Source organism: Saccopteryx leptura, unplaced genomic scaffold (genome assembly GCF_036850995.1).
Source record: "Saccopteryx leptura isolate mSacLep1 unplaced genomic scaffold, mSacLep1_pri_phased_curated manual_scaffold_18, whole genome shotgun sequence".
Taxonomy (NCBI): domain Eukaryota; kingdom Metazoa; phylum Chordata; class Mammalia; order Chiroptera; family Emballonuridae; genus Saccopteryx; species Saccopteryx leptura.
The window spans coordinates 129,281-151,435 of record NW_027095700.1 but is presented as its reverse complement, the minus strand read 5'-3'; the positions used below and the strand labels follow the sequence as shown (position 1 = coordinate 151,435).

Here is a 22,155-nt window from a genome sequence, read left to right as displayed (position 1 = left end):
TTAAAAAAAATCTCCCAGTCTGTCGGCAGAGAAAGAAGTGACACAGACGGAAGTGATCGGTGACAGTCTACCTGCAACTCACCTTCGGGACAGAAGGACAACATCCTTCCTCATTCATGCCTGTCCCTGTGTGGCCAGGGGAGACCCAGAGTCCGCAGGCCCCTGGGGTGGGGCAATGACCGTCCCTGTGAAGGAGGTGTCACTACAAGGTGACACAGGGCCACACTGTTTTAATGGCTTGCATCCTGGTTGGCTCGGGATCAGAGCAAATCCTTCCTCATTTCCCTCCTGTAGCGACAAAGGTAGACTCACCCAGAGATGCCACACTGGCCTCCAGCCAAAGGAGCGGGTACTTCTCCCTCCACCCTAAAAGCATTCCGCTGCCGTCCGTGGGGTCTGCCCTCCGCCGCCCAGTGTCCTCCGCGCCTGTTCCGCGGCCAGGGGCCACGGCGGTCGCTCCCTTGGACCCTTCCTACAATATATATATATATATTTTTTTTTTTTTTTTTTTTACAATATTTTTTTTTAACTATGAAAACCACACAAAGCTCTGTCTGATGGCCATTTTAGGATTTTAAAATCATTTTAACATAAAAATAATTTTCTTTTTCCAATAATACTCCGGTCTCTTTCTTTTATAAGTCATTTTTTTTTCCTCCTGTAAAAAGTCTCCCCTGCCCTGCCTTCTTGCATAAAGCACTTATTCTGTGCTGAAAGTGCCCTTGAGAGACCTAATGTGATACCGGGATGGAGGGTGGGGGCAGGGGCAGGGGAGGGCACGAGGAAGCTGTCCATCTAAGGTTCCGACATCCCCTCCCCTGGGCTGCAGCTCCTGCAAATCAGGACCACACCGAATGGAGGGAAAGGTGGAGAGACAGGCAACCTCAGAGAAGAGAGAAACCCCCGCCCCATCGTGGACGGAGGGCCCACATGACAGGACTTCATCCGACGGGACAGCTGCCGCACAGACACGGCTCCGGGAAACAGTGTCCGGATTTCAGAACCGCGCAGCTCATCGGTACCGACCGTCTCCGAACATCCTTTGCCAGAGCATCGGTAGTGTCTGACGTATGGGGGGAGGGGAAGGGAGCTTTCTCCTCTCCCTCCATCTATCAGAGCAGTTTGCTTTTCTTCTGGGTTTGGCACAGGTATCTTCTTCCCTCCCGTCTCAGCCATCAGAGACCTTCTGAATGGGACCCAGACCTCACACTGTCCAGGGGGTGGCTTCGTGCTTTCCGGGCTGCACGCCCCATGTGGGAACCGTACACTCCACCTCCGGTATGACTGTGTGTGTGTGTGTGTGTGTGTGTGTGTCTGTTTCAAACTTCTTGATGAGGACTACGAAAAAGTATAGGCTTCCGGGGCCAGGGATGAGTGGATTGCAAAGTCCACACCAATGCGTCACGCCCGCGCAGTTCTGCAGCGGACAGGGTGGAGTCTGGAGGGTGTCACAACCCCACCCGCGCTAACTGCTGGTCCGTTAGAATTCTTGCCTATCTTTCACACGCTGCATGTTTACTTCCGCAGATCTAGAACACACAACTGCAAGGGGGGAGACAGAGAGACAGACAGAGAGAGAGAGAGAGAGAGAGACCCTGTTATCTTCTGACACATGCAAAGATGCCTTCTGAGCTGAGCTTGGCTAATCACATGGCCCACCAATTGTGTTTTATAAATAAAGTTTTATTGGTACACAGTTATGAATGGTTGGAGCAGCTCTAACAACAGTGACCAGTTGCTGAGCAGCCGACCAACCCACCCCAAGTTAAGATTAACAGCAGGGAGGAGAAGAGCCAGGTCAAGGGCAAAGCCAGGAACTAGCACATTGGTAGTGTCTCAGCAGCTGTCACAGACCAGTGGACTCCAGTAGAAAGGCAGGTGACAATGAAGTCTCAGCACCTGAGCTTTGAGAATGTTGGGGGAAACAACAACCAGCCAGACCTCCCAGGGCCCCCTGCCTTATGCTGAAGAAAATCTCAAAGGCTAGACATCTCATGGGACCCAAGAGACCTGTGGAAGGCAAGGTCGTGCCTTTATCAGCAGGACGTCCAGGTTAGGGGCAGAAACTTGGGGCTCAGACAGGAGCAAATTTCTCAACCTCAGTCCTTGGGTCTCACCTGCCCGGCTTTCCTCCATTCCGCCCCACGCCCTCCATCCCTAGAAAATCCCGGGTGCTGCTTACAGAGCCGTTGGACGCACTGGCGCCCACTTTGTCCCCTCGGGCGTTCTAGCAAACCTCGAAGATGCCGCCAGTGCCTCGGTAGCTGTGGACGAGACTTCCACTCTGTAATGAAAGGAACATCACACATGACATGACTGGGGCTCAGAACCCCACAGCAGTGCATGTGCACTCCACCCCCCCATGTGCTAGCACGGAAAGTCTCAAACACCCAGGAGCTAAAGCATGTTCGGCACACACTCTGGTGGCTGTAGAGACGTGTCTGTCAGACTTCCCGCTACACGAGTGTAGCTGACATCTGACTGACTGCCCACAGAACCCGCCTCCCCCCTTTGGCTGAGGACACACCTTCCACAGCCGTTCTCAGACCATGTCTGATGGCGGTGAGGACACTAAGGTGGCGGGGGACTGGGATGGAGCCAGTCAACAATATTATACATGTTTATGTATATAAAGAAGGCATCCACCTCAAGTGGATTCAAGTGTGCTTTTAAATATCTCGAAAAGATTTGTGATTTACAAGAAAAAAGTGAAAGTCATTTGATCGTTTTTTTTTTGGTTTTTTTTTGTTTTGTTTTCCTTTTTTTTAATAATAATTTTATTTTTTTAATGGGGTGACATCAATAAATCAGGATACATATATTCAAAGATAACAAGTCCAGGTTATCTTGTCATTCAATTATGTTGCATACCCATCACCCAAAGTCAGATTGTCCTCTGTCACCTTCTATCTTGTTTTCTTTGTGCCCCTCCCCACCCCCTATCCCTCTCCCATTCCCCCCTCCCCCCCGTAACCACCACACTCTTATCAATGTCTCTTAGTTTCACTTTTATGTCCCACCTACGTATGGAATAATGCAGTTCCTGGTTTTTTCTGATTTACTTATTTCGCTTCGTATCATGTTATCAAGATCCCACCATTTTGCTGTAAATGTTCCGATGTCATCATTTCTTATGGCTGAGTAGTATTCCATAGTGTATATGTGCCACATCTTCTTTATCCAGTCATCTATTGATGGGATTTTTGGTTGTTTCCATGTCCTGGCCACTGTGAACAATGCTGCAATAAACATGGGAATGCATATGTCTTTACGTATCAATGATTCTGAGTTTTTGGGGTATATACCCAGTAGAGGGATTGCTGGGTCATAAGGTAGTTCTATTTTCAGTTTTTTGAGGAACCACCATACTTTCTTCCATAATGGTTGTACTACTTTACATTCCCACCAACAGTGTATGAGGGTTCCTTTTTCTCCACAGCCTCTCCAACATTTGTTATTACCTGTCTTGCTAATAATAGCTAATCGAACAGGTGTGAGGTGGTATCTCATTGCCGTTTTGATTTGCATTTCTCTAATAGCTAAAGAAGATGAGCACCTTTTCATATATCTGTTGGCCATTTGTATTTCTTCCTGGGAGAAGTGTCTGTTCATGTCCTCTTCCCATTTTTTTATTGGATTGTTTGTTTGTTTGCTGTTGAGTTTTATGAGTTCTTTGTATATTTTGGATATTAGGCCCTTATCTGAGCTGTTGTTTGAAATTATCATTTCCCATTTAGTTGGCTTTCTGTTTATTTTGTTATCAGTTTCTCTTGCTGAGCAAAAACTTCTTAGTCTGATGTAGTCCCACTCATTAATTTTTGCCTTCACTTCTCTTGCCTGTGGAGTCAAATTCATAAAATGCTCTTTAAAACCCAGGTCCATGAGTTGAGTACCTATGTCTTCTTCTATGTACTTAATTGTTTCAGGTCTTATGTTTAGATCTTTGATCCATTTTGAGTTAATTTTTGTACAGGGGGAGAGACTGTAGTCCAGTTTCATTCTTTTGCATGTGGCTTTCCAGTTTTCCCAGCACCATTTATTGAAGAGGCTTTCTTTTCTCCACTGTGTGTTGTTGGCCCCTTTATCAAAAATCATTTGATGGGTTTTTGACAACAGGCGGTACCTAATGACACTTGTCTAAGCTGTCGCTTTACAAAGCACCGATCACTGTTTCTAGGGAGCAACTCAGCACAGAGACTCTTGCATGTTATTCCTGGGACGTGTGACTTAGCGGGTGGCCTTGTCTGGACTACAAGAGTCCACGCAGGACCGACCATGACTTTTCCCTCTCCAAGAGGATGGTATTTCTGCGAAGCCGTCCCTGGGAAGCCTGAGGTCTCAGTGGACCTTGGCAGTTAACCTGGCTCATGCAATACCAAGCCCTGCCACAAGGGTCACGGGCTCAACACAAATGCGTCATCCCAGCCACAGGGAATGCGGAAGGTGGACTGCATTGAACGGACAAAGAAGAGGCCTTGACTCCATCCCAAGACCCACAAAACAGGTCGCTGGCCACCTGCAGCGGCTCCAGCCACTTCTCTCTTCCATCAGCTGGACACCCGAGACCTGGCTGCCCAGCGTACAACTCTCCACTCTCCTGCTTCGCACAGAATCCACTCTTGAGAGTCAGAATTCTCTAGCCTGACTGGTGGTGGTGCAGCAGATAAGAGTGTCAGCCTGGGCCACTGAGGTCCCCGGTTCAAAACCCCAAGACCTCTGGCTTGATTCACCCCATCCCCCACCCCTGTCAAGTCACATATGAGAAGCAATCAATGTACAACTAGAGTGAAGCAACAATGAGTTGAGGCTTCTCATTCTCTCTCTCTCTCCCTCCCTTCTCCTTAAAAATAAAAGAATTCTGTCATCTTCAGGCATGGGCAGAGAGACCCACAGGGCTGACATTCAGAAAGGACTGGGGGGGATAACCTGGGTGTTCCAGATATGTACGCACTTGTCAAAGGAACCGCTGGCCAGGTACTTCCCGTCAGGGCTGAAAGCTACGCTGTAGACGGGCTCCTGGTGCTTGGTGAGCGTGTGGGTGCACACGCCGCGCTCCACGTCCCACAGCCGGACTGTGGAATCGAATGAAGCGCTAGAAAGGACATGAGGAGACATCACCATGGAAGCACCATGCTTCCTTCCAGTTCCCCAAGATGGGTAGCACACAGGGCTGGGCAAAAGGAGGTCTACAGCAGTGACCCTGTGAGAAAGAGGTTACTTGGAAAAATAGGCCTAGGCCAGGTTCATCCATTCCTGCCTTTTCTATACCTATGGACGGTCAATGCTCCTGTAGGACATTTACTGCATTCCCTAAAATGGTCCCACAATTCAAAACACAAGAACTGATCGTTACCAACTGCACAACTGGGAATAATGGCAAGTGAAGGGAATAAAAGTTTTAACACAAGGGCAATGAAAATACAATCATACGCAAATATGCACTCATACTGCTGAGATCTGCAAGTTTCAGTTCTTCTCAATTTTGAAAGAAAGAACAGTACACACTACAAAGCTGCTGCTATTGGGCAGTCTTTCCCTCTACGGGGACCCCTGAGGCACTGCTACACCCCTTTCCGACTAAAAGGACAATGAATGTTCACACTGGGTACCAGGTGAGACAAAACCAACCTTGCAAGCCATCAAAATGCGATTCTGATGTGTTCATTATCATCGTCATTCGCGTGGGTCTTTTGTGGTCTCAGGATTCAGCCTCTCAGCTGATGCAGGAGTTCCTCCCTCCCAGTGCTGGCTAAGGAATGGCCTTGGGTCAGGCGCTTTCAGCAACAAGGGTCCTTGCTGCTGGGCTGACTGTCCGGCCACTGCCATTTCAGAGACGAGGGCAGGGTCCCTCTTGCTGACAGAACTGTGCCACCTGTCACCTCTCCCACTAGTCCTTCTCTTCAGTGACACAGGATAAACCTACTTCTGCTTCCTGATAGTAAGGAATTCCCCTTCCCTCCAGTTCTGCCTTCTCCACTAAACACACCCCCACACTCGTTCTCATCATGGATTCCAGGCCCCTAAGTAGCCCACACACCCTCTGACTCACATCAGCTTGTTCTTGTAAACGTTCTTATGGATTCACAGGAGAGTGGAATGTTGGATCCTGAATGGGGGTCCTTTAAGCACTGGGACAAAATAGTTCTGTTGACTGCAGCCTAACGTGATGCAGTTTTGGGGAGGCCCCTGTGACCACATATAACCATGCTGCCCCAGACTGGTGCCTCAGAGGGTCACTATACAAATGGTTCGGACATAACTAGCTAAGGCTGGGGCACCCGCTACTGCCCCTCAGAATTCTCACCACCTGCCCCACTGCGTTGAATAAAGTAAACCAAGCCCAAAGCCTACACTGAAATGTTTCCTTTTTGCGTCATAGTAAAACCCTTCACAGAGCAACGTGCCAGGCGCCTGGGCACACCGCCCAGCCCCCGACCGGCTTGGGGGTTAACAGGGTCCTTACCTTGAGTGGGTGTCACTCGATAGCTCTATCTCATGGTGCCCTTTCAAGGTGAGCTCCTGTTTGTATCGTTTGGAAGGGAGCTGACAATCACGACACACACTTTAGCAAAATTTTCTGTTCCCTTTGATACAAAGAATGCTTACTGGTGACATTTCTGTTCTCTTGGATGCAAGGAATGTTTACTGGCCGTAACATTTACAAAAAGGAACAGAAAAAGTTACTCAGTCAAGTAACTTTTACAGCCACGGTGAGCAAGGCTGCTTGAGGAGCCCAGGGAGACAGGGCCGTCTCCGGTTTACCTCGCTAGCATGATGTTGGAGTTTGGGTTGCTGGTGGCCGGGCCGGTCGGACCCCACTTGATGGTGTATATCTCTTTGCTGTGAGCCTGGAGGTCATGGACACACGTGTCCTGCTTCATACTCCAGATCTAGAGAACACACGGGGGACAACGTAAGCCAACGCTGTTTCCGCAGCCGGGAACCACTCTACAGCAGTCATTCTGTGCGTGTCCGTCAGGTCTGCGGCCCTCGGAAAGTTGACCGACCTGCGGGTCACTGCCCAGGTAGAGGGGTGGGCAAAATCCTGGGGGCACCAGTGGGAAGGCCACGGGGAAGGGGAAGGTCTCAGCATGATCCTCTAATGATCAACAGGAGTTAACTGGTGACAGCGAGCCACAGAATAGCAATGGGGAGAATTCATAGTGTCAGGAAGAGCGTCTGTGACAAAATTCTCAGTCACAGCTGTGTGAATGCAGGACTACAGAGGTTGTCCAGGATCAAGCAGCCCACGCTTCCAGACCTCACTACCTTTAGTGTCATGTCATCGGAGCAGGATGCTAGCAACATCCCGGAAGGATCCACTTGATGGCGTTGACCTCGTTCTGAAAGAGAGAGCAAAAGATTTTGGAAAGAAATATATAGGCCCCTAGAGTAGGTACCTCAGTGGTCCAGCAGGGGGCAACAGCGCCCCGTCATCTCAGCAGCGTGAACTTGCAGTTACAGGGTAGAGAGGGGCACCACCCCAAACACATCCCTCTCCCTCCTCTTCTTACTCTGCCTTTTCCACTGATACTATGGCACGGCCATCATATAAAAGTCCTAAGGGCTCTTGCACACTGCAGGGACCTGCTCCAGGAAGGCTACAAAGAGCCTCAGGTGCCTCCCCAAGGAATGTGATGAGATGTCAACTGGCGCCTGAGCCTCCTGGACTGAATGGTGATGTTTTCCACCAAATTTAGGAAAACTGGCTATTTCTATTCTCCCTCTTTTGCAATCTGCTGTTAAACCAATCCATTAAGATTTTCTTCTTTGTTTTTTTATTAAGATTTTCATTTCAGACATTATACCTCTCAGTTCTCAAATTTCCATTTGACTGTTGTTGTTGTTTTTAAAGAATATCGTTTTCCATCAGAGAGGGAATTAGTAAAATTATATATACATAACACAGATATAGAGATAACAGAACAGCAAATCCCAGAGGGAAGTAGAGGAGGGAGTCAGGGAGAGGAAGGCAGTGGGGGTGAAATGGGGACATGTTGTTGGGGGGGGGGGTGTTATATTGAATGGGACACGTGAATCCCACTCAAAACAATAGATTAAAAAAATTAATAAAAAAAGAATATAGTTTTCCTTTTTCTACAGACATTTCCCATCTGCTCACTCATTACAAGGATCTTTTCCTTTATGTCCTCATATGTTTGTCTAATAACTACATTAAGTCTTTTCTCCAAAACCCAACATCTGGCACATCTCTGAGTCTGTGTTTTCTCCCAAGCAGCAGCAAAGGGCTGTAAAAGAACTGGTCCGTAGTCCTCGCCACTTTTCATCCTAGACACAGAGGAGACGGCTCCGGCCTCCCAGCGCATTGTTACGAACTTGAGGCCCACAACGGAGACTTGCACTTACTGTGTGTCCTTGGAAGGTTTTGACAGGGCGGTCACAGCTGAGTCTGCAGACGTGAATACACATGTCTGTGCTACAGGAGGCGAAGGTGGTGTTGTTCTGCCAGTCCACGTCCAGAGCGGGCGCTGTGAGGCAGGGACAGAGGGAGGGCGGCTACATGTGCTAGCTGTGCACAGAGCTTGGCTGCTTTAGAACAAATCAGAGCACAGTTGAGAAGCCTTATCTAGTAACACGAGGAGGACAACTGTTCCCAGTGGGAAACAGCCTCTTTTCCTGAACAACGTGAAAAATAAAATAAAACCTGGACCTTTCTGACCCAGGGAGAGGACAGGGATCCAAGTATCAGACAGCTAAACTACAGGTGACATGCTTTCTCCACGCGGAAGAAACACGCGATCTGTGGTCTCCCAGGGCCAGTGGATGGTAAGCCCTTCCCTGCAGCCTTGCAATGCTCAGGGAAACAGCGTATTCCGCTGAGAGATGTTATAAATGAACGCTTAAGGTGAAAAGTTTTGGCAGCACCTTATTGATGTTCATCTTGGACAGGTGACTCTCTTAAAAAGAAAAATAAAGCCCCCGAATCCAGAGTTCTCCTCGTGACACACATTCCCGTGTCACGAGTCGTCACGCCTGGTGTAACGTGCTCAGAACGTGTCACTCAAACTCTGTGAACAGAAAGGCAGGAACGGTTTCGACTCTCACGTCAAATGTGAGGGAAACCCACTAGACTGACCGGCTACCAGCTGTGACGGGCAGAGACGTCTGTCACAGAGATGACAGACAGAAGTCCAAATCTGTAGACTGGTTCGGCAGGGGCTCTGGAAAGTGTCAACGGGAGGGACTTCTTAACAGGTGGGGGGCTCTCATTACAGCGCGACAGAAAATGTTCTGTCCCTCGAATTGGGACCTTGCCCATAGTCTGTCTGTCCCCCGAGGACTCATGGCCCCTGCTTGGAGCCGTCATGTGACACTGAGACAGGGCTGTGCTATGTCGGGAAGTCCTTGGGGTCTGCCCTCCCTCAGGCACCCCAAACTACCCATCAGCAACGACTCTGTCCCCTTGCAAATGCACATCAGGGACACGTGATCTAACAGTGCACACTCACCCCACACATTTTGTGCGTCTCTCTGCATGGAAGACACGGCCTGTGGCCTCTCTGTTACTTCTGACAGTCCTTACTGTGGGGGTGGCCGGCTGTCTCTAGGGGAAGAGGCTGCACCTAATGACAGCGTGTGTCACACAGAGTGTGGGGTGTCCAGTGGGAGTTTGCAAAACCAGAGTCCCTAGACCACTGCAACCCCACGGGGGCAGGAGCGACCTCAGTACACAAAGGGCCGTGGTTAGCTGTTATGCATCTGTGCACTGATCTGGCTCTCTTGGGCTGCGTCTGGGAATTCGGATTGCCAGAAGGTTCCCACCATTCCTTAGCTGGTAAGAACGGCTTCCGAACTGAAGCTGTGCAAACAACATACTGTAATCTGCTTTCTGGCTAGGAGCCTGGAATTGGGGTACAAGCCAGGCAGGGAGCGCCGAGGGGACCAACCCCCATCACAGTCTGGACACCAGCTCTCTAATGAGCTTCCCTGTCGGCCGACCCTCCACATTGGCCTGTCCTGGGCAGTGCCGCAGTGGAGACCCCTGGACATGCTGGATTTTGTCCTGTGTGCCTGTCCTCATCTTGGCTGGCTTCAGTGACCAGCTGAGCCTGGGTGGGGTCTCAGGGACCCCCAACACAGCTGCCATGAAATGGCAGGAAAAAAAGAGAAGGCCACACCGGCCCTGTGACTCCTTCCCTGCTGTGTTTTCAACGTTCAGGTGCTGGGGACACTGGACCTTGCAAACCTTGGAGCACCGCTCACAGTGAATGGGTTTCCACCCGCCGAGCGAGAGTCCACGGTCATGGTCCTCCGAGCATTCACAATGACTCAACAGGACATTTCATAACAGACTCTGAATTACTGTTTCCAAATTACAAAACTAGAACCCGACTCACCAGAATGAAACGGGAACTGCTGCTTGGCCTCCCCTGTGTGGGCATCCCAAATTATGGTTGTCTGCACTCCGCAAATCAAAAAGAAATCGTCAGTAACTACTCTCCTCGCCAAGCTTTCTGTAGACACGTTTATCGTGCAAGAAAAGGTAGTCAGGTCCTGGCCGAGTAGCTCAGTAGGTTAGAGGATTGTCCTAATACACAAGGTCATGAGTTCAATCCCCAGTCAGGGCACATACAGAAATCAACAAGGAATTTATAAATAAGTGAAACAACAAATCAATGGCTTCTCTCTCAAATGAATCAACAGTTAAATTTAAATAAGGAAAAGCAGCGAACCCCTATGTCTTTCAAACTAACACTGTGCACGGAAAATACCATGTGAGCCACACAGGGAATTTTATGTTCTAGTAAGCCCTCTAAAAACAAAAAAGAACAAACAGTTTCACTGCAGTATGGCTGAAATATTATCGTTTCAACATGTAACCAACATGTGTCTGTCAATGAGATACCTGGTACTCTTTGTTGTCTGATCTGTGGAACCCCCCACCCCACCACCCCATTACAAGCTGAAAAACCCATAATGGAACTCATCCAAGTGTCTTCCTGGCACTCTGCAAATGAAGAGTTGAGGGAGAAATGGCCATTTCTGCAAACTTCCCTGACAGTCGCTGCCCCAACTGGGGACAGCAGACATGTTACTCTGGGGTGAGGCCCCCCAGACTGGTCCACAAATAAGGAGAAAATGGCCTTTCCCCCATGGAAGACAAAGCAAATCTTGAGATCTTCTGAACCTACGATGTTGGGGAGACAGGGAAGTGCCCAGAGACAGCTCAGGACACCCCTGGACCTAACATCTCAATGAACCAGAACTTTCCACATTCTGGGAACCTGTATACCCCCTGGTCAATGTCAATTAATGCTCTCATTTAAAGAAGAACCGGTTATGAGCTGTGTTGACCGTAGAAATTTTCTGAGGAAAGTATGGGGGCCATATCTATGAAACCTAGTTCTCTGCATTCTGGCTTAGCTTCATACCAACCAAAATCTTTAATTCATTTGTTTGGTGGATCGAACACTTTTTTTTTTTGTATTTTTCTTAAATGAGAAGCAGGGAGGCAGACAGACTCCCACATGCGCCCAACCTGGATCCACCCGGCATGCCCACCAGGGGGCGATGCTCTGCCCATCTGGGGCGTTGCTCCGTTCAACCAGAGCCATTCTAGCGCCTTAGGCAGGGGCCATGGAGCCGTCCTCAACGCCTGGGCCAACTTTGCTCCAATGGAGGCCTGGCTGTGGGAGGGGAAGAGCGAGAAGGGGGAGAAGGAAGGGAAGAGAAGCAGATGGGTGCTTCTCCTGTGTGCCCTGGCTGTAAATCGAACTTGGGACTTCCACATGCCGGGCTGACGCTCTACCACTGAGGCAACTGGCCAGGGTCTGGATCAAACACTTTTCAATTTACTTACTGGGACACATCTGGCACTAGAAAAAATATACAAATTCACAATTCTGGTGCAATTTCACGTTCTGCATCAGTAATTGTATAATTTTATTGATGTTTACGTTGAATTATATAGCCCAGACAACGGAAAACTTTAAGAAGCAGAAAAGCTGGTAAGACTCTGAAATATACTTTCACCCCTTGGGGTCAAGCCCCCACTGAAGAAGATCAATGCCAACGTAGCCATAAACTACAATTTCTGCCTAAGTATTCTTTTCTAGAACATTATTATTATTTCTTTTGTGGTTGACCAATGAAGGCAGACAGTGCACAACTTAAAACATGCACGTTCCCTGACCACACAGCTCAGTAGTAGACAAAGTGGGGTCAGGTAGAAAATGAGAAGTGAGGCCCTGGCTGGTTGGCTCAGTGGTAGAGCGTCGGCCTGGCATGCGGAAGTCCCAGGTTCGATTCCCGGCCAGGGCACACAGGAGAAGAGCCCATCTGCTTCTCCACCTCCCTCTCTCTCCTTCCTCTCTGTCTCTCTCTTCCCCTCCCACAGCCAAGGCTCCATTGGAGCAAAGTTGGCCCAGGCGCTGAGGATGGCTCCATGGCCTCTGCCTCAGGCACTAGAGTGGCTCTGGTCACAACAGAGTGACGCCCCGGATGGGCAGAGCATCGCCCTCTGGTGGGCATGCCGGGTGGATCCTGGTCAGGCACATGTGGGAGTCTGTCTGACTGCCTCCCTGTTTCCAGCTTCAGAAAATTACAAAAAATAAAAATTAAAATTAAAAAAAAAGAAAATGAGAAGTGAATATAAAAGCAGCCTGAGACAACAGGAGGTGAGGACAGAAAGAGCTCTCCCAAGAAAACAGTGGGAGTTTTGCACACGGGTCCGTAGAGCAGTGTGACACACTCAAGAGATGACGTGCTATCAACAAACGGTAAGGTCACGTCACAGCCAGGAGAACCGACAAGCACAACACGGTTCTGCTGGGTGATGACGGGGAAACAGGAAGCCTTAGATTTCAAAAAACCCCTGTTGTCTAGAGATTCAAGGTGCCATTTAAGCCAACAATCACTTTGTCTACGCCGGCACTCAAAATGTAGTTCCCCTTTTTGTTCCACTTCAAGGCAAAGATGGGACCTTTGTGCTGGCCCAAGGTGCTGGCCAGGTTACCTGGTGGTTAGTCAAACGACAATAATAAACACGTGAACTTCAAAGCCACGGTTGGCCCACTCCACGTTCTTGCACCAGAGCCCCGCTCGTCGGACCCCAACACCAGGGAGGCTGGACTTACCATCTTCCGTCCATATTCTTGCAAAACCATCATAGGAACCTGTCGCCAACAAAGTCCCATCACTCTGCGGGAAGCAAAGAGACAGGCCAAGAGACACAGCTTAGTAGGGGCAGCTCTGACTCTCCGCAGACGACCTCTTATCCCAGGGCTAGAATAATCTTCCACCAAGAATCAGTGCCCTGTTAAGACTTATCAACTCTAGCCCTGGCCAGCTGGATCAGTGGAAGAGAGTGAGCCTGGCATGTGGAAGTCCTGGGTTCGATTCCTGATCAGGGCACACAGGAGAAGTAACCATCTGCTTCTCTTCCCTTCCTTCTCCCCCTCTTGCAGCCAGTGGCTTGACTGGTTCAAGTGTGGCCTCAGGTGCTGAGAATAGCTTGGTTGGTCTGAGTGTCAGCTTCAGGCACTAAAAATAGCTTGGCTGATTTGAGCATCGGCCCCAGACTGGGGTTGCTGCATGGGTTCAAGTTGGGGTACGTGTGGAAGTCTGTCTCTCTACTCTCCTCCTCTCACTTAAAAAAAAAGGAAATACCACAGGAAAAGTTACAATGAGGCTGGAGAGAGTTTTCTGAGCTTTGGACAATGTGTCCACGTGGAGAATAGAGTTTGTGAGGAAATGATGGAACAGGCAGAAACACTCCAAAGAGCGAGAGAAATCAAAAGAAGTTAGAAAGAGGGGTGTGTCCCACATGTGCGCACACATAACCCTGTGACACAACTCCGTGAGCACTCAGAAACAAAGCCTCCATGACTGAGCCACCCCAGGGTCCCCCATGGCAGTCCCTGCGTTCCACTGTTGGCTGTTGGGGAGGAGGGCCATGCTTACGTTCGTTCCAGTGCAGCGAGGTCACGTCTTTGTTACTGGGGACGTCGTGTCCCCCTTCCCGGATACAGTGCCGCAGCACGAGCTGGGTGGAGGCCCAGTTGCTGTTCTCACTGAGGTTCCATATCCGAGCCGTGGAGTCTCCGGACCTGCAGGGGGAAGCACACGGCACTCAGCATTCCTTTCGCTCGCTGTTTTTACTTTCTCCTTCCCCTCTTTGTAACCCGAGGCTGCAGCCGACAGGGCAGAGGCCAGACAGTGGCCCAGGGCTCAGTCTGTTCTGGTGTGTGACGCCAGGTGACCTGGGGGGAGAGGCCAGCCATAAACCCAAACCCAGGCATGTTACGTGTTTTATCCTCACTGGGTTTTCTCCTCCCCATCTCCGCTGCACCGTGATTTTAAACATCGGCATTAGTCCCCACCCCAGGGAGGAAACTGCTTGGCACCAGGACTTCTCGACAATCTGACCACAATCGGAGGCCCCATGGGAGGGCCACGGTGCGTGGGTGCCCCACACCATGGTCAGCACACCTGGGAGGAAGCCCCAGGCAGGTCATGGAGCACGTGCTCGGCGAGGTGGGACTCAGACAAGAGCAAGAGCACGGACCCCCACTCCCCGGAGCGCCCCCCGCCTGACGCCCTCACCCGGAAGCCAGGAGGTCGCTGGCGGGGTTCCAGGCACAAATGAACACCTTGGACTCGTGGCCTCGGAGGACCGTGGCCTTGCTGGGTGGGATCTCCATGTCGCCATCTATCTCCATCGGTTTCGAGTGGTTATCTGTCACAGGAAGCGGGAAATGTCATCACTGGGGCTCCTCGGGCTTACAAACAGGTTTTTAAAATACGTTTCATTTATTTAATAACAGGGTGGGGCCAAAGATGTTTACTAGTGAGAAAGTTTACTCTTGTATTACTATTTATTGTCACATTATTTGTTGTGTATGAACTACTTTGCCAGCCCCCACCACACTGTGTGTTATGTTTATTTCAAATTTGATAGAGGGATAGCAACAGTTACTCCTTATATGTAGGTGCAGGGTGACGTCCGACAGCCACGGCATGAGAGGGGGCGAAGGTGACAACAGCCAGGTGTCTCCTGAGCACTGCCCCCAGGTCCCTGTTCACCTGAGCAGATGAGGCATTTTATCCCATGCAGCCTTCTGAGGGGTCACCTGGTGATCTTGAGGGCTCCCGAGGGTGGAGCCACGCTCTCAGAAGTCCCTCCACCCTCCACCCCCACATTCACACATCCTTGTTTCCTTGGGACACATGTGCACAGTGTTCACACACTCCTACACCTGCATACACTCCTGTGCATGACACACATGCAAACATATGCACGCACACGCACTTTGTGAACTCAGAACCCTTAGCAGTCTCTGCATGTAGGAGCAGCAGAGGAGCTGCAGGCAGGTGCTCTGGGTAAAAGCTTGGCCCTCTGACCAATCTGTCCAACACTGTCCAGTGGTCACCTAAGGAGGACTTGCCTTCCGGGAACTAGCTGAGACCAAGTCAGATGGCACACACTGTCCTGGTGCCCGCTTGGTAACCGGGAGCTCCTCACTTACACCAGGATTTTCCCCAAACCCTCCACCAGGAAGGCTGGGTGGGGACTGTGTCCTGCACTGGGAACACTGTATGCCGGACGGTGACCACGCAGTGCGGGTCCCTGCGAGCTCACAGGGAGGCACAGCTCCCTAAACCTGAGGCTGTGTGAGTAAAGAACGCCGTGTCTCAGATTTCAGAGGAAGCCTGGGGTGGGAAGCCTCTCGGGCGGAGAGACACACATGTTCCAAAGGAACCAGAGACGACTGTGCCGCAGGCAGACCCCGGTGGAGCCTTTGGCCCTGGGACGCCGTGAGAAACCACCAGAAGCCCTCCCAGGCCCGGGAGGCTGCGCTCACTGACCACGTGGGCTCCGTTCTCCTCCCCGTTCACCGTGGCCTCTCTTTTCTTGGTGGGTTGGGCTGGGGAACAGCCGCCAAGGTCGCCGTGGCTGCTGCTGAGCGAGCTTCTCCTGGAAGGCCTGCTGCTGCGTCTGCACCACGTCGGGCATCACAGCGTTGATGAGGGACAGGGACTCTATGGGGCGGCCGTCAAACACCATGCCGTCCTGGGGAGAGAGCCACAGGGCAACCGTCAGCCTTGCGGCCCCTCAGGGGACGTCTGCACCCCGGGCAGAGGGGCGGAGGCCGGCACGGAGCTCACGGCCATGCCAAGGGCGTCTGCCCGGGGGGTCGGGAGTGGTGGGGGTGAGCACTGCTGCGGGACAGGTGTGTGATGGCTGTGCTCAGCGTGGGACCCACACCACACTTGGTGCATCCCAGACATCAGAGCTCTGTCACCTTATTCCATGGAAAAGGTGCTGTCCCTGACCCAACGACTCCTTGGTTGGTGAGGGGCACTGTGCCGTGCCAGGGGGCTTGGGCAATGCCTGGAGACCACTCTGGTTGTCACCACTGGGAGAGGAGATGCTGCTGACATCTACCTGGTGGGTGTAGACCAGGGACACTGCTCACACCCTAGTGTGCACAGGACACCACCCCTCACACAGAATGTTCTGACCCCCAATGTCAAGAGTAACAAGGCTGGAAAAACTGCTCAGGTGCCAGGACAAATGTGGGAGTAATTACCCCTCTGTGAGGGAGGAGGGGGGGGGGAGAGAGAGAGAGAGAGAGAGAAGAAGAGAGAGAGAGAGACCTGTATCAGAGAGAGAGAAAGGGAGAGAGAGACCTGTATCAGAGAGAGAAAGGGAGAGAGAGACCTGTATCAGAGAGAGAAAGGGAGAGAGAGACCTGTATCAGAGAGAGAGAGAGAGAGAGAGAGAAGAAGAGAGAGAGAGAGAGACCTGTATCAGAGAGAGAGAAAGGGAGAGACCTGTATCAGAGAGAGAGAAAGAGAGAGACAGACCTGTATCAGAGGGAGAGAGAGAGAGACCTGTATCAGAGAGAGAAAGGGAGAGAGAGACCTGTATCAGAGAGAGAAAGGGAGAGAGAGACCTGTATCAGAGAGAGAGAGAGAGAAGAAGAGAGAGAGAGAGAGACCTGTATCAGAGAGAGAGAGAAAGGGAGAGACCTGTATCAGAGAGAGAGAAAGAGAGAGACAGACCTGTATCAGAGGGAGAGAGAGAGAGAGAGAGAAGAAGAAGAAGAAGAAGAAGAAGAAGAAGAGGAGGAGGAGGAGGAGGAGGAGGAGGAGGAGGAGGAGGAGGAGGAGGAGGAGGAGGAGGAGGAGGAGGAAGAGTGTCGGGAGCCGATCCACTAATGCTGGCTAACTAGGTCACAGCAGAAGAAGATCCACAACTGCTGGCTGACAAAGTCACAGCAAAAGAAGATAGAGTCACCGCAGTAAGACCAACAGCTGCGGGTTGACAAAGTCACCGCAAGGAAAGGCACAACGACACTTCCCCCTTTAATCTTTTGAATTAATCTGGCCTTATATCCCCCCTTTTTCTGGGTGTGTGCTATTATTTGTGGCACAGGGATAATAGTACCGTACTTTCCCTGTAGATTTGTAGTAATTTCTTTGGAAATGAGACAGAAGGTGTAAGTTCCACAGAAAAGCCTGTAAGCCCCTTGAACTGGGCTCATAAACATAAGAGGCTGGCTATAATATCCCTCGTAAAGGGTTAAGTTTGTAGGAGAATTTCTTATTAATCATGTTAGAAAGAATATAGTTAGAACTTAGCTAGTATATGAATATAGTAAATAAATAAAGTTTAACTAGACATTAGAATCTTAGGTAAAGTGTAGTGGAGTAGCCTGTTGCATGGCCTTGGATAGGAGTGCAGCTGGCTAGTAAAGAATGTTTTGTTAAAGACTTGTTTTGTCACTGAAGGCAGTTACTGGGTTTTCTCAGTAAAACATTCTCATGAGATTTTTATATTTTCCAAGAATAGGAGAGGTATGTGGTGGGATTCATAGCAGCAATAGCAACTAATGCCTTCTGATATTATGTTGCTACTAGCTATCTTGCAGGTGCACTCTATGTATCTTTAAGTAAAAATTACTCTTTATACTATGTCAGTTTCTTAATAGCAAGCCTTTTGTAGTCTTGTGAGAAAAGAATTAGGACACTACATGAACTCAAGGCTATTTCCCTGAGCAAGCGGTGGTCCTCTGCTAGTCCTTGATGATTTCGTCTGCTATCTCTTTCTGTGCCCTTGACTCACAACAAGAGTAAAATAGAGTTATTAATTAGTACTAATCTTTTAGAAGTTTGTACCAATATTATTATTACTATTGTATAACTTTACTTTAAATAACTTACCACCTGACTTGTAGCTTATAGATATGAATTAACTGTTATCTAAAAATATGTAACCATAGTGAAACTAAAACAATGATGTATTCAAAATACCATGTGATTGTAACTTAGTGTGTGTGCATAAAAAGTAATGTTAGACCAGCCATTGAGAGAGATGCCTGGCAGTAAATGCTAACTAGAGAATAAAGAGAAAGAAAAGAATTCGGCTCTCTCACTCGATTTTCGCCGACGCCGTCTCCTCCTGTGGGACCCCTGGAACCCCCCCGGGGCTGGACCCCGGCAGAAGAGGAAGAAAGAGAGAGAGAGAGAGAGAGAGACCTGCACCATGGAGAGCTGACTGCAAGGACACCTCTCTGTCTCACTGGATAAAATGCATCCTGGCTGCCTTACTTGAGAAATCAGGAATGAGGAAAAGACACAAGTCCCAGCTAAAGAGGAAGTAAATGAACCATCACCCCGACTGGCAGCTGGTCACAATTATGTGGAGTAAGGAGAGGCAATCTTACAGTAACACAAAATGTGTAAAAAAGGAGCAGGTCAGCTGAGCCACCCTCATCCCTGGTTCCGGCCAATGCTGACCAACTGGTGAGCATGCCTGTCTCCAGGTCACCTGCCTTCATCACATATTCACGCCCCAAAAGGTGACTCCTTTGCAAAGAGCAGGGACTGTCCACAGCCATCAAAATGCATCCTAGTTTAAACTCTAAAAGCACATCTCACTCGTAACAGCAGCAAACCTAGCTGACATGTCTCTCACTGTCCTCTGCACAGACAGGAAAGGTACGAAGGGTGTGCAACACGCAGGGACAGAAACCAGAGGGGCGGGGAAACTGAGTCGCGGCCTCACACGCGAGTGCTGGCGGGAGTCTGGGAGGAGGTGGCTCCTGTCCTTGTATCGCTTGTTTGTTTTGTGGAAGAATCCCGGACATGAAGGTAAGAAAAGAGGAGGTTGCCGTGGTCAGGGAAGAAATCGGCAGAAAGTCAGGTGCCTTATAAAGATGCAGGTTTCTGGGAGATGTCACGGGAACGCACGTGACAGAGCACAGACCCATTGCTCATGTGACTCTAAAGCTGAAGAGAAAGTGGAGGGAAATGGGAGGCAGGAGACAGGACGAGAGGAAAGTCTGAGAGGGAGGAGATGGGCTCCAGGCAGGTGAGACCCGTGGAAGGGGTCACTCAAGTGCAGGACACTCGGACATGTGGTGCCCTGAGCATGCAGGGCATCAGCCATGTGGAAAGAGTCATGATCGGATACAGGGAAAGCCCAGGGTACAGACATATGCGGAGTCACAGAGAGAGAAAGCATGGAATACGTAACAGGGACTCGGACGAAGATGCCGAGGGTGGCATGAAGGTCACTGGAGGTCCTGGGCACCTTTCCGGGAGGATCCAAAGAGCAAAGCTGAGAGCATGGGTGGAGGGGTGGACTGGGAGTGGTGACAGGAGCTGTTATAAAACCAGAACTTAAAAAAGAACCCACTGATGTAAAACTGGCTCAACAATGCACGGAGCCCCAACCTACAGTCGGAGAGGGGACACAGGCAAATTGACCCCATTTCTAATTTGTAACTCTGGTCCTATTGTCTTACTTTTTCTACAACGAGCATGAAAATCAGCCTGTCACTTGGAATGCTCTCGAGCACAACAGTTATTCCCTCTCCTCCCCCGATGCACAAGACAGCTTTCCCTGGGACACGTCTCAGGGTTTCTCGGGGTCCCTGTGTCACTGGCCAGTGCAGAAAGCAGAGAGGAGCCCTCTCCTGTCAGTGTGCACGTGCACAGCGACCACCCGCGCTGAAGCTAACAAGCAGGTATGTTTTCAGAGGTGGGGACACGTGAGATGCTGTGATGATCGGTCCGCAGCTGGCCAGCCATGTATGTGCAAAATACTTTGTGTGTAAAACACTCAGAGCTCGCCCCTTATGAATCCAGAGGACCCCCACCCCTCATCTGGTAAATTACTGACCCTGTAGAAGACTCCAGGCCTGGCGTGCAGGACTGAACCCGTCTGCCTGGCCCTGCAGGTCCCTGGGACATGGGGGGGAGTGAGAGGCTGAGTCTCTGCTCTGCCTGGGGGAGGGGTGCACGTACCTCATTGATGCTGATCTCGGCCTCCACATACTGCAGCCCCTTCTGCAGGATGGAGATGAGCGCGGCAGGCGGCACCAGCGTCCCGTTGATGTTCGACTGGCTGATGTGGCTCTCGATGCCGAATGTGAAGGCCGAGTGGGAAAAGCCTGCGGTGAGACAGGGAGGACAGGCGGGATGCTGAAGGTGGACGCCATGCCCACGGGGCCCGAGTGGTGGTGGTGGCATCGCTCATCTCAGCCAACAAGGATGCCCAGCTGCAGACAGGGCAGGGGTGACGTGAGTGGGAACGGGGGCGTGCACAGGATGGAAAAGCGCCTTGGAGGGTAGAGCCGGCTCAGCACTATTCGTAGCTAAACAGCACGGAGCCTGCTCCCTTTCCTGCAACCACAAGCCAATGGCTGGCTTTCTCCTGGGTCCCCCCACCCCCACTGCATCCAGAAGCTAGGCACTGAAATCTCTAGGCCCCCTGGTCTGGCTGCGGTGCACACAGGGCCTCAGCTGAGAACAGGGGCTGGCAGGTGCCCGCTGAGTGTCTGACACAGCCAGGAATCCTAAGAAAAAAGAGGCTATACAGTATTCTGGGCTGGTCATTGTGGCCGAGCTTCATTTTGCCTGGGAGTTCTCCCTTGGCTGGGAGATGCTGGCTCTCCCTTTTCTGTCCCTCACAGTCACCGATGGCCTCCACAGCTAGCTACTGGTAAGGGCCATGCCCAGCCAGTCACCGGGTGCACAATAGTACAGTCCTGGCAGGAGAAAGGGGACGGCTACGGCAAGTGCACACAATGCCTGTGTCTAGAAAGGAGCAACTGGCCAGGCAGGGAAGCAGGAGCTGCTGGGGGCCCATCAGGGAGCGCGGGCGATTCGGAACCTGTAACGACCTTCCTCATGGAGAGAGCTAGGGGCCTCCCACAGCTGGAGGTCTAGGCCATGGCTGGAGCCCTCTGCAAACAGGCAACCCAGCCCGGTGCAGCTTAGTACCCGCATTGGTCCTAGGGCAGCCACAGGTGCATGGGAGCTTGCAATCCCTGTAACCCATTGTGGGGGGGGCCTGACAGGGGTCTGGGGGCCGTGTGAGTATCATGGAACCCCTGTGCCCAGCTCCCTGGCCTCACGTGGGCTGGGGCCCAGGCAGTCGCACTGAGGGACCAGGGCTCCTGCGGGACACAATGGGTGCCCCTTCTAAGCCCCGGCCTGCAGGCGCGAAATACGCTTCTCCCACAAGGCCGGACCCTCTCAGCCTCTGTCAGCATTACCAGCGGGGTGTGCTTCCACGCCCTCTTTGCCAGCCCCTCCCCTGTGGGGTCCTGGGAACCCCACTCGTAAGCTGTCTTTCCTGTGGGCATGTTCTCATTGCCCCTGGCTCATCCGACCTGCTGCCGGTGGGTCGCATGGGGTCCTCAGGGCATCTGCACGCTGCCTCCCACCTGCACATGCCCAGAGCACCGGCTTCACCAGCCAAACGGGCAGATTCCACCACCCAACCCTGCAGGCACCCTGCCTCTCTGATCCAAACACAGGCAGACTGCAGTTCCCAGAACGCACACCAGGTGGGGATGTTCCCCGACGATGGGAGGGAGCGGACCTCTCCCCGCCGGCCTAGCCTTCCCCCCTCCTCCTCCCCAGTCCTCCCTTTTCCGTTCCCACTGCCAGATTACCAAGAATATATAAAACTTGTTTGTTTATTTCGCAGAGAGCAAGGCATCCGCTGTTCCTGTGACGCTGGTTGCACAGGGACCCTGTCTGAGGCCCCGCCCCGTGGCTCCTCTGCCTCTTCTCTCCAAGGACATAAGCAAAGGCCCTTTGTGACCAGCTGGCTGTGCCTTCTCCTGTTTTCTCTCTCTCTGCCGGCCGGTGCTAAGCACAGACTCCATACCTTGG

At 51.2% G+C, this 22,155-nt stretch overlaps 1 pseudogene; it reads right to left on the bottom strand.

Annotated features, from left to right (window-relative positions):
• Window positions 1–613: 613 nt before the first annotated feature.
• LOC136386875 (F-box-like/WD repeat-containing protein TBL1X) lies at window positions 614–20,420 on the bottom strand (annotated as a pseudogene).
• Between the last annotated feature and the right edge of the window lie 1,735 nt (window positions 20,421–22,155).